This window comes from Boeremia exigua (assembly GCF_020726555.1).
Source record: "Boeremia exigua strain MPI-SDFR-AT-0100 chromosome Unknown C7974scaffold_4, whole genome shotgun sequence".
Lineage (NCBI taxonomy): Eukaryota > Fungi > Ascomycota > Dothideomycetes > Pleosporales > Didymellaceae > Boeremia > Boeremia exigua.
Window position 1 is genome coordinate 1,147,974 of NW_025763521.1, and position 9,861 is coordinate 1,157,834.

Genomic DNA, 9,861 nt, shown 5'->3' on the forward strand with positions numbered 1-9,861 from the left:
CTTATAGGATTCTTATAGAATACTAGTTATTTATCTTATAAATCCTATAATATACCTTATAGGCAAGTTAGACACTAGGCAAGTTAGACACTTTTGCTAAGCCCCTACTAAACTTTACCCTCTATACTAATACCTCCTTAATAATACTAGTTAAACGCGTTAAAGGAAGCTTAGATACAGCTTACACTCTAGGCTCTTAAACAAGACGCGACTCTATTACTATAACGCGCTACTACTCTCTATAGCGTTCCTTAAAGCACACTAAGTAACTAACGCACTAGACAGCCTTTACAAGCGGTTTCTATACCTAATATGCAGAACCTAGATAATAATAAGGAGAAGGTAATTATTAAGCATGTCCTTAAGCTTATTACGCATAGTTTTCCCCCTTAGCTTGCAGATATAGCTACTATAGCTAATTCTTTGCGCGCTAAGCGCAATCTAGGCCCTATTAGCATAAACTAGCCTAGTATATTTGTTAAGCAGCAGCTAGAGCTTATAGTTAAGTTTAATCGCAAGTATAACTATAAGAGAGCCCTCTATAAGGACTCTAAGGTCCTACAGGGCTAGTATAGCCTAGTAGCTAATGTTAAAGCTAAGTATAGCATCTAGAATAAAGACACATACAACTTTAACAAGACAGGCTTTATAATAGGCTAGACCTTCTAAGAAGTAGTTATTATAGCTTTAGAACAACGAGGTCGGCTAAAGGCAGTCTAGCTAGGCAACTAGGAGTAGGCTATAGCTATAGTAGGCATTAATACTAAAGAATAGGCTATTCTAGCCTTCTTTATCTTTAAGGCCTACTACTACCTCTCTACCTAGTATAAGAAGGAAGAACTGCCTCAAGACTAGGTTATTAGGGTCTCTAATAATAGCTAGACTACTAATAAGCTTAGTCTAGACTAGATAGAGCACTTTAATAAGTATACAAAGCAGCGTACTATTAGCAGCTACTATTTGCTTATTATTAATAGTTATAAGAGCTACAACTCTCTTAAATTCTAGCAATACTGCAAGGATAATAAGATAATTACTCTCTATTTGCCTACTTACTTATTACACCTTATATAGCCCCTTAATGTAGGTTATTTTACTACTTTAAAGAAGGTATATAGGCGCTAAGCTAAAATACTTATACGCAATTAGATTAACTATATTATAAAGTCTAAGTTCCTACTATGCTTTATACGCGCCTATAATGCTGCAATTACTCCTAGCAACATCTAGGGAGGGTTCCAAGGCACTGGACTAGTCCTATTTAACCTAGAACGGGTTATATTAGCCCTTAATATAAAGCTGCGCACTCTATTACTACTACTCCCTATTAATAGGGAGCTCTAGTAGTTGCAAACCCTAAGCAATACCCTAGAACTTAGGTTGCAATTAATACTTATAAAGATAAGGATTTAGAGGCATATAAATAGCTTACTAACGTCTCTAGTTAAAGCGTTTAAGAAGGTCTTAAAGGGGGTAGCTATTATTGCGCACAAGCTAGTATTAGCGCAACAGGAAATTACTAAGCTTTAAGTAGCTAACAAGGCTGCTACGCAACATAAATTATATAAAAGAAAGCAAGTTAAGGTAGAAGGGACCTTAATAGTTAAGGATAGGCAGCAATTAACTACTCTAAAGGAGTTTAGGGCGCGTAGTAATAGGAAGAAGGTAAAGAAGCAAGAGCGCGCTAATAGGGCTAAGCTAACCTAAAGGCGCTATAGACAGTGCAACTAGACAGGACATAATACGCAAACGTGCAAGACTAAGGTAGAAGAGGTATCTAAGTAATATTATAGCTTATTTTGCCTTATACAGCGCTAGTTTATAGTGTTTTAGGCTATAATAGGGGGAGGTTTAGTAGGGGCTTAGTAAAAGTGTCTAACTCGCCTAGTGTCTAACTCGCCTATAAGGTACGTTAGCTTGCTTAGCCTTTATCTTATAAGATGCTTTACCCTTTTAGTACTAGTATCTTATATATAGTATGCTATTATTACCTATAAGGTAATAGCCTTCCTAGTAGTTATTATACTACCTTATAATATCTATCTATAAAACCTAGTATTTCCTTCCTTAGAATTTATATTTATAATACTATCCTCTCTCTCTCTAGCTTATATTCTTATAAGCTAATATATTCTCTTATAGTACTCTTTATTATTAGAAATATAGTAAGTATATAAATAATAGGAGCTAGTTTACTATAGTTACCTATAAGTATTATATTAGGTTTAAGCTTCTATATAAGCTTTTATTATTAAGTAAGAAGTATAGTAACTATATTAGTATAGGCTCTATATTATATATTATAGTAGAGGTCTCTACTCTTAACTTTATACATATCAATGCTAAAATAGAAAGGTTATAGGTATAAGAGGAAGAGACTAATTTAGTGCTAGAGGTATAAGAAGTAATTATAGAGGTAGTACTAAATAAGATATGCATACTATATATAAAGAGTTAGTAGTTATATAAGTAATAGGTATTATTAAAATAAAAAGAATAGTAAGTATTTAATATAGGTACTATAGATACTAAGAAGCTAGAGTATCTAGAGTAGTAAGAAATGCTAAACTAAGTAATTACCTCTATTAACTCTAAAGCGCCTATATAAGCTAAAACTATTAACTAGTTAATTATCTAGAGTTTTAAGAACCTAAGTACTTCTAAAGTAATTTCTAGTAGTTTATAAGGTTTATTACTAGTTTCTATATATTTTCTAAGTTTAGATATCTTAACTACTTAACTAGGTATTCTTTATCTAGTTTAATTTCTTAATATTTTATTATTTTCTTAACTTCCTATTTATTATTTCTATTATTTTAGTAATAGAAGTCTTTCTAGATTAGTATACTAGTATTAGCTAGTTCTAATAAAGAGATATAGAATATAGAGTATATTTTTATATCTTTTAGTAGCTTAAGTTAGTAGTTAACTATTATAATTACCTTTTTATAACTAACTAGATGCTAATACTTAATAAGTACTAATATACTTAGCATAATATTATATAGACTCTTCTATATAGTATAGTTTATTATAAGTTATATAATAAGCTTACTTCTTAGTTATTAAGCTAAAGTAGGTCTTATATAGAGCTTATATAGCTTATATTAAGCTTAGTAAGCCTAGCTTATAAAGCTTATATTAAGCTTAGTAAGCTACTATACTCTCTATAGTATATAGCAAGTAGGAATAAAACTCTTATAGTTTATATTTAACTTAAGTATTAATCTATAATATTAGATCTTAACCTAACCTTTAAGCTAGATAGTCTACTCTATACTACTTATTATTACCTCTTACCCTTAAGATAGATAGATTATATCTATACTTCTTAGAGCAAGACCCCTTTAGTTTCTCTAATAGTATTTATCTCTAAGAACTAATTAAATAGTACTTATAAGCTTTACTTAAAGTATAACCTTAATATTTTAAATACTCTTAAGATATCTACTACCTTAGAAAACTAAGCTACCCCTAGCTTATTAAATAATATAGATATAACTAATAATAGTGCTACCTATATAGGTAATATTATAGTTAATAAATCTAACCTCTACTTTAGTAAATAAAGTAAGCTTAATAATTAGCTTATATAATAAGACTTATTCTTTATATTCTAGAGTAAGTATATTAAAGAGAAAAAAAAAGTTATACTTACTAGCAGCTATATATATAGTATAGTATTTAAGTAGATTAAGCTCTTTATATAATAATATAACTTAGATAATACTCTAGATAAAGTAGATATCTAGATAAAGGACTTTAATACTTTTAAGGAATAGATTAAACCTATATTTAGCATATTTAATAAAGTCTCTAGCATAAGATATAAAATCTAATATATTAGATAAGCTAAGTTAGCTACTAACTATACTATAGAGTTTTAGTAACTTACTATATATACTAACTAGGATAATACTATACTTTTAACTATATTTAGGTAAGAACTTAAGCTAAAAATTAAGAAAGAGCTAATATATACTAGCGCTAGCACTAATACCTTTACTAAACTAGTTAATACTATAATTAATATTAATATTAAACTATATAAGCTATAGTTAAAATTATAAGATAACTTCTAAGCATAGGCTACTAATTCTATACTATATACCTTTAGAAACTAATAGAAAAATAACCTCTAATAAAGATAGTATAGTAGATACTACTAGTCTAATATATTATAATAAGTCTATACTAGAACTAATATAGGATACTATAGCGCTAAGGCTATAGACCTTTCTAATATTAATAAAGGACCTAAGTAGTAGAATATTAAAAATAAGGGTAGTTCTAGAACTAATAAGCTACTAATAACTTGTTATAGCTATAGTAAAATAGGCTACTTTGCTAGAGACTATTATAGCAAGAATAAGGTTATATAATAGCTTAATATATTATCTAGCAAAGTTAGGTTTGCTAATACTAGTAACTAGGATATAATTACTAATAATATAGGATATCTTATAGAAGACCTAGAGATAGAATCTAGGATAGATAATAAGTATATTAAACCTAATAAGAACTAATAAAATATCTAAAGCAGTATACCTATACTATACTAAGAGTTAGAAGAAGTCTATACTACTAAATAATATAGATCTGCTAAATATTAAGAATATTATAACTAGATGCTCTAGGTTCTAGACTAATAACTAGAAGCTAAGTACTAGGCTAATATAGTATAATATATTAGTAATAAATATATAGTATGCAATAATAAAGAAAGTATAGGATACTATATACTAAATAATAATATACTTAATATTATAAATAATAAACCTATAGTAGCTTATATTTAATTATAGAAGTTACTATAGAGATATAATAATAGTAAGATATAGGCTATAGTTATATTAAACCTATAAATTTATTAGAACTATAAGAACGCGTTAGTATCTATCTATAAACTTCTAAAGAAACCTAAAGAATAGTATAATAAATAGTTTATAGACTATTAATAAAATAACTATATAACTATTAAGATACTATAACGCGCTAGCTAAGATATCCTAGTATAGGATAAACCTAATATTAGGCAAATGCCTATATAATAAAGGACAATACCTTAGTACCTAATAGATATAAGGAACCTCCTCTACTATACCCTTTTATAGATAGCCTATAGCATAGACTTATATATAGTATACTATAATAATAAAATAAATAATAGATAGTTCTCTAGTATAAAATAATACTACTATTATAAATAGTATAAATATAAGGATAATATAATATAGATTATTACTAAGCTGGCTATATTACTAAACTAGCTATTTTCTCTTAGTACGATTAATATAAGTTACTATAACTATAACTACTTACTATTAAATAGTAACCTAGTATACTGCGTGCTTGCATTAGATTTAGAAGATATTTCTGCACCCTCCTAGTATGTTTATGCGTTATGTCTAGTCTTGCTATAGTTTCTACAGCGCTAAATAGTTAATTAAGCTTCTAGTTAACTACCTCTACCTTAAGTCTTCTTAGATAGCTAAGCTGCTATAGACGTCTTAGTAGCTACCTGCAATGCTGCTAGGCTATACTTAAGTGTGCTACTATGCTAAATTTGCTTTCTCTTATATAATTTCCTCTTAGTTATTACTACTAATTGCTCTTTAAGCTCTTATACGCGGGCCTTAATAAGGATGTTTTTATATAGCATCTCTTTAGTCCCTTTTATAAGCTTTAAGAACTCTTCTTATACTATACTTAGTAATTATTAAAAGAAATCGCTTATAAGCTTAGATTAAGACCTAAACTTATATATATTGCTTAGTGTCTTAGATTACTATAGCGTTTCGGGTAGAGGTACTGCTAGTAGGGTATGCAGCTACACTTTAAGGTAATCTAACACTACCTGCGCGTTAGTAGGAACAAGCCCTAATGCCTTAAAGGCCTTTTAGCAGTTAACCTCTATAAATATATTAAGGAACGCGTCCCTAAAGGCTAGTAGGAAGCCTTCCTTGTTAATATAGAAGACGCGTTAGCGTGCTAAGTCTTAAATGCGTTAGGAGTACTTGCGCTTTAACAGCAAGAAATAGACTATATTAAGTAGCTAGAGGATGTGCGATAAGTAAGGTGGCATGCAGAGAGTAAGGATTTTATTCTCTAGGCAATAGTCCTTGAACTCCTAGTTAAGATGGCTCTTATAGCTATCTAAGATAAGCAACCTATATACCCCTACCTAACGCGTCTTTATATACGTGTTAAAGTGCTTTAACTACTTAAGGCCAAGCGCATTGTTTATCTAGCCGTTCTTAGAGACTAAGAGCTTCTAATTGTAGGGTATATCTATCTCCTTATACTAAGTAGAGATATAGACGCGTCCTTTATAGATAATAAAAGGCGGGGTTGCATACCTAGCGGCGTAGATGCTCTAGATAATAGTAACCTACTCGCGATTACCTAGCTAAACAAGCTCTAGTTAAGCACGTCTCTCTAAGCCTTTAATAACCTTTAAAGACAAAGCAACGCCTATCTAGAACCTAGTTTTATTAAAGTTGTAGACGTTGTCGTTATAGACGCTATACTTAACTTTAGTATCCTCTACTAGCTTAAACTACGCGCTAATTATCTTAGGATCTTCCTGTAGTATCCTCTGTCTATCCCTAGCTTAATTAAAGGCTATTTTAAGCTTGTCTAAACGCGTTATAAGCCTGCTAGCCTATAGTTTGCTAACAGGCTCTCTACTACGCACACTAAGTATCTTATTAGCTATATCTGCTACCTTATATAGCTAAGGCGCAAATCCTCGCGAATTAAGGTTAATTATATACTAGACAATAGTCTACTTCTCTAGTATAGTAAGTTTCTAGCAATTAGCGTGTATATTAGGTTAAAAGGTAATATTATAAAGGCGATTAGAGACCTACTAATAAGGTACGTTTAATACTCTTATAGCGCTGCATACACTATAAAATTAACTAGCATAGAAGAACTAGATAGCAAGGATAACTTTACCTTCTCTAGTAGTATTCTAAAGTTATTATTGTTAAGGCATGTTATGTTAGAGTAAAAAGTAGCTATACTAAGAGAAAGTAGCCGGTTTAGTAATATAGCTAGCTTAGTAATAATCTATGTTATATAAAGTTTACTTATAGAATAAGTAATAATAATACTACTTCCTAGGAAAGAAAGATACTTAGTATATATATATTAAATAGTTATTAATTAATAATTACTACTTAAACCTATATTAGTAATAATACCTATATAATAACTATAAAGGCTATAAGAAGGCTAAGAAGTAGCAAGGATTTCTTAAATATAAAGAAGTATTAGATAGTAAGGAAGAGTCTTTTTTAGACTAGTATAAATAGTATATGCTAGGGATTAATCTATTAATAATATTAGGACTAATTACCTTATTATACTCTCTATTAAATTAGGAGGAGTATAGATATAGGTACTACTAGACTATAGATTATAGTCTAGTTATATCTCTTTATAAGTAATATAGCTAGCTAGACTATGCCCTACTTAGAAGATAGAACCTTACCTACTATAAGTAGCTAATAGAGAACCTATACCTAAGAAATTAGAAATAACCTATAAGGTATTATCTATTTAAATAACTATCTAAGGATACTATAAGAAAGTAACCCTAGATACTTTTAGGATAGCTATTTATAATATTATATTAGGAATTCCCTAATTATAAAAGTATAACCTATAGATAGATTAGGTACTTAAGAAGCTTTTGCTAAAGCACTATAAATATAGTATAATATAGTTAGAACCTACGCAGACTATAATATAACTAGTAAATAAGAAGATAATTAGTAATATTACTTTAACTAAGATATACTAAGATAGAGTAGTTAACTATATAGAGAGTAACTAGCCCTAGCCTTATAAAGTAGTAGTTAAAGAGAAATATATAACTTCTAGTATCCTAGATATATATTAATAATATATATAGATATTTAAAGAAGAGCTTATAGTAAAAGCTCTGCCTAAGCATAAACTCTAGAATTATAAGATTAAGCTCTAGAAAAAAAAGTAACTAACTTTTAGGCTACTATACTAGTTATTAAAAAAGGAACTTAGTATACTATATAAGTATATTAAGGAGAACCTTTAGAAGGGATTTATTAGAAGATTAGAATTACCTATAGGGTACCCTATTCTCTTTATACTAAAGAAAGATAGTAAGCTATAACTTTATATTAACTTTAGAAAGCTTAATAATATTACTATTAAGAATTAATACCTATTACCTAATATATTAGAGTTATAAGACTAATTATAAAGAGCTTAATACTTTACTATATTAGATTTAAGAGGAGTATATAACCTTATCTATATAAAAGAAGGTAAAGAATAGAAGATAGTATTTAGAATAAGATATAAACTCTATAAGTACCTAGTTATACTATTTAGTCTAATAAACGCACTAGCTATATGCTAGGAATTAATTAATAATATCTTTAGAGTATACCTTAATAGAATAGTAGTAGTATATCTAGATAATATTCTAGTATACTCTAAGATACTAGAAGAGTATATATAATATATTATAGAAGTACTAGAATGCTTAAAGTAAGTAGAACTCTAACTAAAACCTAAGAAGTATAAATAGTATAAGAAGGAAGTTAAATTTCTAGAGTTTATTATAGGATAATATAGAGTTAAGATAAGCAATACTAAGATTAATATAGTAAAGAATTAGCCTACCCTAATAATAGTTAAAGAGATTTAAGAATTCCTTAGGTTTATTAACTTTAATAGACAATTTATTAAGGATTATTTAAAGAAGGCCTTATTACTTACTAAGCTTATATAGAAGGATATACTCTTTATATAGGGAAAAGAATAAGATAATATATTTAAGTTATTATAATAGGTATATATCGACCCCCTAATACTAATTATATTTAAGAGTAATAAACTACTTTAAATAGAAATAGATGCCTTAGATTTAGCATTAGAAGCATATATTATATAAGAAAAAGATAGATAATAGTACCTAATTACTTACTACTTATATAAGTTCTTAGGACTAGAAGAATACTATAATATATATAATAAGAAACTCTTAGTAATTATATTATCCCTAGAATATTAGTAAGTATATACTAAAAGCTATTTAGACCTTATAATCTATATAGATTATAAGAATTTAGTATACTTTACTACTACTAAGGTTCTAAACTAAAGATAAGTTAGATAGTTAGAAATACTAGGCTAGTATAAGTTTAAGATCCTATATACCTTAGGCAAAGATAATAGTAGAGCAGACGCGCTTAGCTAATAATATAACCTAGTAGGTAAGAAGATAATTAATAAAGCCGCTATACTTAAGATTAACTAAGACAGATCCCTTAGACTATTATAGTAGCTTAATAATATTATGCGTATATTATAGAAATGCTATATACTAAGTTAAGTACTAGATAACTTTTAAGAAGAAATAATATATAATTATTATAATAATCCACTATATAGTTACCTAGGAATTATAAGGACTATAGAACTTATTAGATAATATTATAAGTTTCTAAATATAAAAGATAAGGTTACTAGATATATTAAAGAATATATTAACTATTAATAGAATAAATATAGCATATATACTAAGTATAGAGGAATATAGCTAATAGAACTACTAACTATACTATAGATAAATATTATAATAGATTTTATTATATAACTACTAATCTCTAAAGACCTTATAATAGACTATAAATATAACTTAATATTTATAGTAGTAGATAGATTTATAAAGGCTACTAAGTTTATACCTTTCTAATATAGCTATACTATAGAGTAGCTTGCTTAAGTATTTCTAGATAGGATTATTTAATACTATAGCATTCTTAAATTAATTATTAGTAATAGAGATAAGCTCTTTACTTTAAA